The sequence below is a fragment of the Octodon degus genome, unplaced genomic scaffold (genome assembly GCF_000260255.1).
Source record: "Octodon degus isolate 3935 unplaced genomic scaffold, OctDeg1.0 scaffold00040, whole genome shotgun sequence".
Classification (NCBI taxonomy): domain Eukaryota; kingdom Metazoa; phylum Chordata; class Mammalia; order Rodentia; family Octodontidae; genus Octodon; species Octodon degus.
The window spans coordinates 2919563-2926677 of NW_004524616.1; the positions used below are offsets into that span (position 1 = coordinate 2919563).

Consider the following 7115-nt stretch of genomic DNA (forward strand, 5'->3'; position numbering starts at 1 on the left):
GAGCCATCTCTCCAGCCCCCATCTATATTTTCATACAGTACCAGCTTATTATATGATGACTCCTGTTGAGAAAAAACAAAACCCTACAAGATAGAGGACTAAGACTTGAGTAGAAAAATGGGAAGCCACATGCAGTGGTAACACAGAGAGGTTTTTATAATGCAAAGTGGAGAGAGAAAAGGGAAACTTGAACAGAGCACACTTGAATGAGGAAATTAGATTATTTCTTTCTGAAACAGTAGTTCTCAACTGAGGATGAGCCCCCTACTATTGGAAGTCTGCACACTTTTTAAATACTAATTTAAAGTCGGTAATTTAGTGATTGCCACAAATCTAAAGTAGATAATTCAGTGATTTTTAGTATATTCATATATTTGTGTTTTTCCCTCACTGCTAGCTAATGATCTGAACTTTTTTTATTGTCAAACCTGAGGGTGTTTGCAACTGACTTCTGATGGGTAAAAGCAAAGGATGTTTCTGAATAACCTGGAATGTACACACAGCACCTTCCCTGCTCTAAACCAAGAAATAATTATCTGGTCTAAAATGTAAGTTTGGCAGTGCCGAGCTTGAGAAAATGGACCCTAAAAGAAAAGGACTGAGGGCTCTGCCGGAGGGAGTGGTGTGCTCTGGTCAGAGTGAGATCATCGGCATTGACCTTGGAATGGTTAGGCAGGGGGTTCTGGGCAGAGGCATCTGGCAGGAGTGTATGTGGGTGATGAGCATGCTGCTGTGCATTTCAGGGGTGCTGCCTGTGCTCCACAGTAGAGAAATCAGCTTGCTAGACACTTCTGCCTTGGGTGTGAAAGCAATTCCTTGGTATGACCTCTGGATGCTGAGGAAAGAATCCTACTGAGAAAAACATGAATATGTGTGATTACTGAAGAATGTTTTTGGCCATCAAGGCAACACTTGTTGGACACCTCTTACCACATGCAAGACTATGTTGAATGCAATGGAGAACAAAGGGACCAATTAGTTCCTGATCTCAAAAAATATGGGATCCAGGTGTGAAGACAAAGTTTAAAACATGGGGAACTGCAAGATTAAGGAGAAAGGAAAAGTTAAAAGTGGCAAAAGCCACGGGCGGCCATGGGACTCGCCGGTAACAGAGGACATATATCTTAGCTAGGTTGCTCTGAGAACTGATGTCTGAACCATCTCAGCATGGCCTATAGAGGAGGAGGGGGGCATGCGAAGCCTCCCTCAACTCCACTCTCCTCGGTTAACCCTGGAAGCTTTTCTACCTGTACAACCCATTCTCATAATATATGCATGGTATCTGACTTTTTCTACCCAAATATGGGAGGAGTGGAAAGCCACATATACCAGCTCTCTCAGTGCCTGATTCAAAGAGGGCACAAGGTCATAATTGTCACCCATGCTTACGGAGATCAAAAAGGCATCCGTTACCTCACTAATGGCCTCAAAGTCTATTACTTGCCTCTGAAAGTCATGTACAACCAATCTACAGCCACGACCCTCTTTCACAGTCTGCCATTGCTCAGGTACATATTTGTTCGGGAGAGAGTCACAATAGTCCATTCCCATAGTTCTTTTTCTTCCATGGCCCATGATGCTCTCTTCCACACCAAGACAATGGGGCTCCATACAGTCTTCACGGACCATTCCCTCTTTGGATTTGCTGATGTCAGCTCGGTGCTCACAAACAAGCTTCTAACTGTGTCGCTTTGTGACACAAACCACATCATTTGTGTCTCTTATACTAGTAAGGAAAATACTGTACTAAGAGCAGCACTGAATCCTGAAATAGTGTCCGTCACTCCTAATGCGGTAGATCCTACTGACTTCACTCCAGATCCATTTAGGAGGCATGATAGTATAACTATTGTTGTTATCAGCAGACTTGTTTACAGAAAAGGGACTGATTTGCTTTGTGGCATAATACCTGAACTCTGCCAGAAATATCAAAATCTAAATTTCATAATTGGAGGAGAGGGACCAAAGAGAATCATTTTGGAAGAAGTACGGGAAAGATCCCAGCTACATGACAGGGTGCGTCTTTTGGGAGCTTTAGAACACAAGGACGTTAGAGATGTCTTAGTTCAAGGGCATATTTTTCTTAACACCTCCCTCACCGAAGCATTCTGCATGGCGATTGTGGAAGCAGCCAGTTGTGGTTTACAGGTTGTAAGTACCAAGGTGGGTGGAATTCCTGAGGTGCTTCCAGAAAGTCTCATTGTTCTGTGTGAGCCTTCAGTAAAATCTTTGTGTGAAGAGTTGGAGAAAGCTATTTTCCAACTGAAGTCGGGGACACTTTCAACCCCAGAAAATACCCATAGTGTAGTAAAGACTTTCTACACGTGGAGGAATGTTGCGCAGAGAACTGAAAAGGTGTATGAGCTGGTCTTGAAGGAAGACGTGTTGCCCATGGACAAGCGACTGAATAGGCTCATCTCTCACTGTGGCTCAGTCACAGGCCACATTTTTGCTCTGTTGGCTGTGCTCAACTATATGTTCCTTATCTTCCTGAGATGGATCACTCCAGATTCTATCATTGATGTTGCAATGGACGCCACTGGGCCAAGAGGTGCCTGGACTCATCACTGTCCTCCCAGTGAAAAAAGGGATGAGAACAAGAAGGTGTCTAAAACCAGGTAGAAGAAAGCCTGCCTTGTAATGTTTTAAACATTTGTAACACTTCTATTAAGATGGTTGAAAATAACCTTGCTTTTTGGGTTTTGTTTCTTAAATTTAATTCAGTAAGTTATGCTACCTCTATATCATATGATGTTTTAGTTTGAGGAAAGATTAAAAACTTATGCAATTCCTGAGTGTAGAAACTTCTTGCACTTCTTTACAATTTAGGAGAGAATGGTTAAGCCACTCAGGTATGAAATTTTTCAGATAACTGAAATCCTTCTAACAGAGATGTTTTAACATTATATTTTGAGAGCTTTGGGTGCTGAAGGGCCAAATGTTTCTGGGTACTTTTTGGCCAGTTTTTAATGTTAAAGCATTACTTAAACATTCACCAAATGTTTACAGGTTTTCTTTAGGGAAGTATACCAATTACGGGAACTCCTTTAAGTCATGTTCATAGATATCTATTAGGCATTTAAGTGATGCACTTAAATGTTTATTGGGTCCTCTCAGTAAGTGTTACATACTAGCAGCAGGTATCTTTAGTAAGACGGTCTGTTAGTTAACCAGCATGTTTTGATCACCTGCTGTGTGTAAACTGCTATTAAGGACCAGGGATGCATTCACCTTACTGTAGTCATGGTTGACATGAAATGGTAAAATGTCTATCATGCCAAAAATGCTTACACTAGTTAATGCCAGGAAGAAGTCTCTGGCATATTCCAAGTCCTTTGAGCCCGTTGTATGCATTCTCCATCCTCAGTTCTGTTTATGAAGAGCCCTTTTGCTTTTTTAAATTCTAGGGACCGATATCACTGTTGATGATCATGCAGAGAAAACCTCCAATTTTTCAGTGCATAATTTAGTCCTCTGTAAATGCCTTCTTGTTATCTGAGCAGAATGTATGAGGTGTGCCATCTCAAAACCAGCTGCTACTCTGTCCTTTTGATATAAGTCACTATCCTCCACTGTGGTCTAGCTGATGTCTGATAAGTATTGTCAGTGTGCAAAAGGCTTTACTCCAGAATGTTTTATTTATAGCCAACCAAGTCTGAAAATTTTAGGAACACAAGTCTCTTGTGGGTAGATGTTAACTGTAATCATTGTTGCCCAGAGCCATGGGTTTTTAACCCCCAATTATCCACATGGTGTGTATTATCCTTTGAACTCTTCAGAATAAAGTTTTGTGCAAAAGGACTGTGAAATCATAACAATGAGGCACTTGTGTGTGCACTAGACAGATTCTGTCAGTATTGTGATTCTGTACAGGATATTTTTAATGACAACATTCACAAAACGTCTTACCTTTTAAAAAGTATCTTCTGCCTATTACCCAATTGCCACTGATATAAAAGCTGTATATTAGTGTTTTATTTATACTAAAACACAAATGCAAGTGTGCAATTTTTAAAATGTAGAAGTTAGAAATTCTTTTGTTGGAGAAAAATGGACATAACCATTCAGTCTTATTAAGATTTTTATGCATTGAAACTGACATAGATATGAAATAAACAGTGCCAATGTTCATGATAAAGTAATAAATGGTTAATACTTGGTTTTGTTTGTTCTAATCTGCAGTTTTAAATGGTACACTACTGTTTTTCCTTTTGCTTCTTGTTTTTTTTCAAATTATTTAATTCTTGAATTGTCATTTATTTAAAATCAAAATAGAATTTTAAAGTGATTAGTTTTGCATATAAAATGTGTAATTTACAAGTCAAAATTATTTTACTTTTTTAAAAGATGGAAGTAAATTTATTTGTCTTAATCTTCACTTTTAGGCTTTCTGGTTGTACTGGTCAGTATATGGAAACACATTGTTCTGTCCTGTTCCTCACATTTATTTGTAAGTGAACTTACAATGATGAGGAACTTCTTAAAATGTTTTTTGTTATGCAGTTGCACATGTACCTGGTTTGTTAAAACATGCTACATGTCCAAAAATAAAGAATGACATTTTGACAAAAAAAAAAAAAAGTGGCAAAAGCCATATACAAACTTATTACCAGTCTCCAACTCGTAGTACAGTATTTAGCATGGAAAAACTGTTCACTATATTTGTTAAATGGATTAATTATGCTACATTATATGAAGTAAGCATGATTTTGTTTTGAATTCTGATTTTTTTGTACCAGAAACTGGTCTCCTGGCCTTGGTTTTGGCAGGCAGTCACTGTGACACTGAGCTGTATTCCCAGCCGTACGATCTTTTTGTTCCTATTTGCTTTCTGTACGAGCCCACAGGAAGTATCACCCAGCTCATAACAGATTCCCATTCTACCTACTTGTTTTTTCTCTCCTGCTACCAAGTACAAGTTATTGTCAATTTTTACTATGTCTGGTGAGATAGCTTGCTACCTGCTCTTCCTGCCTCTTATCTTGTTCATCTTGCACCATTCTCAGCAGCCCATGAGGACTTTTACAACGTGAACATGGCCACAGCAGTTTGCTGAGTTTAAGCAGCCCGGTAAGGGAAAGAGAAAAAGTAAGCTGATCTGCGTTCAGAACAAACCCAAGCTCCTGCAAGGGCTGACATAGTGTGGCCTTTGCTTATTACTCCAACTGTGCTTCTACCAAACTTCTCTGAGTATGCGCACTCTTGCCACACTGCCCTTTGATTTTTGTTTCTTTGAATGTGCTAAACTTAGGCTCATCCCCAAAACTGGTCCTTTCTCCATCCTTTGGAAGATTGTCAAAAGTCTCTGTGTAGGTAATTCCTTGGGTTTTAGATATCTTCAGCCAGGCCTCCTTGACTAGTCAAGGTGGCCAATTGTATTCCCAAATTCACATACATATTGTATGATCTTCACAGCCCTTATTGGCACTCCTGGAAATTGCCGTGGTTATCATTCATTTGTGCTGTGGCTTGTCCCTTTCCATCTATACGACAGATGAGAGCAGAGGCTTTGCTGTCTTTTTACCCCATCACAATTACCAGCACTTGGCACCCAGCAGGCCTTTAGCATAAAGTTACATATAAATATGTAACAAGATATGAAATATACATTTCCCACAGCAATGTGAGCTCCATTTTGTTAATAAAGGAAAAGACATTGAAAAAGGTGGATTATTAACTGGGACTGGAAAGAAATCAGAATATTAGAATGCATGCAGTGACAACTGAAGGTCTTTTATTTAGAACTTGGGACTGAACTCAGACCCTTGTGCTTGTCAAAGAAGTGTTAATTCTATTGAGTCATCTCCCCAGCCCCTGAAGATCATTTTAAGGGTAAGCAGTCATGCAAATAAAGATATTGAGGTGAAAAATGATGATCCAAATGGAACCAGGAAGTTTCCATGAATGGAGAGGAAAACACACTGGCAAGTTCTCAAGCTGGGTTTTAGTGAGAGAGGTAGACAGTTAATGAAGGACCTGAAGAGATCTGCACAGGATTTGACTCAAGGGAAAATTGGCAGAGTGGATGATGAGCAAGAACGCAAGAATGTACGATTAGGGCTGGTGAGACAGCTCAGCAGTCTAAAGTACTTCCTCATCAAATCTGTTGCTCAGATTAACAAATATAGTTATGCATGATTGGGGAAATAACTGAATATTGGTACTTGCTTTCAAGAAATCTTAATTTTTTTCTTGTCTTTTTTGTATTTATTTTATTTTTTATAAATTTATTATATTTTATATTTTCTCAAAACCGATTAGTAGGACAGTTTCAATAATTAATACATTGCATATTGTTGTCTTCTTAGTGTGCAAGATGCAGACATGATATCCTGTCCACAAACACTATTAGTACAAATCTTTCTATTCATTGAATTAAGAGAAAGCAGCTATATACATCGAGGACAGCAATGTGTAATACAAAAGCTGTCCTCGATGTAGTTGCTCAGATCACAAATATCAGCGTTCAGTGTTAGTCAAGGTGAAGATTCTAAATATGCACTGCTATTTTCAAAAATCTGGTGGAAATCATGAGTAAATCATTTCAGCCATCCTGTGTTTACACTTGCATGTTTTTCCCTCCTTCCTTTTGTCCTATCTTTTCTCCTTTCTCTCATCTTTGTTGGTTAATCCTTAAGTTCAGTTTCTTTCCATTTTGCTATATCTAAATAATAAAAACTTCTGCGGTTCCATACTACAGCTTCCAATTCTTTAAAAAAATTGAATGATATTGGCATAGATGAAGTTTGTGCAGAAGACGCTTTCATCCCTTGATCAAAGGAAGGAATGTGTGAAGGATGCAACGTGGTGACAGAGTCTATTACTAATGCCTTGAAAAGATTAGGTAATGTGTCAGAACTCCAACTCTCATGATGAATTCTGAATGTATATTGTTAGAAACATACACATGTTTATCACCTTCTGGGCAAATGACTTCAGAGTTTCCTGCTAATCTGGGTAAACCGTTAGACTCTAAAGACATGCAAAGCTCTGGGATGCACTTTAGTGGGGGGAGGGATAAGTGTCAATTTTCATGAATTATTCTTATTGATGCCATAAAATAACTTCAATTTCTTTTCTACTCACCTTGATCTCTGATGACCACTTGAGTCTAT

General features: G+C 38.9%; 1 protein-coding gene and 1 pseudogene across 4 annotated transcripts in view; one reads left to right on the plus strand and one right to left on the minus strand.

Moving 5' to 3' along the window:
- Positions 1-7115, minus strand: part of Jakmip2 (janus kinase and microtubule interacting protein 2) — a 198351-nt gene that overhangs the window by 15454 nt on the left and 175782 nt on the right. The window lies entirely within an intron of this gene.
- Positions 1106-3218, plus strand: LOC101592143 (annotated as a pseudogene).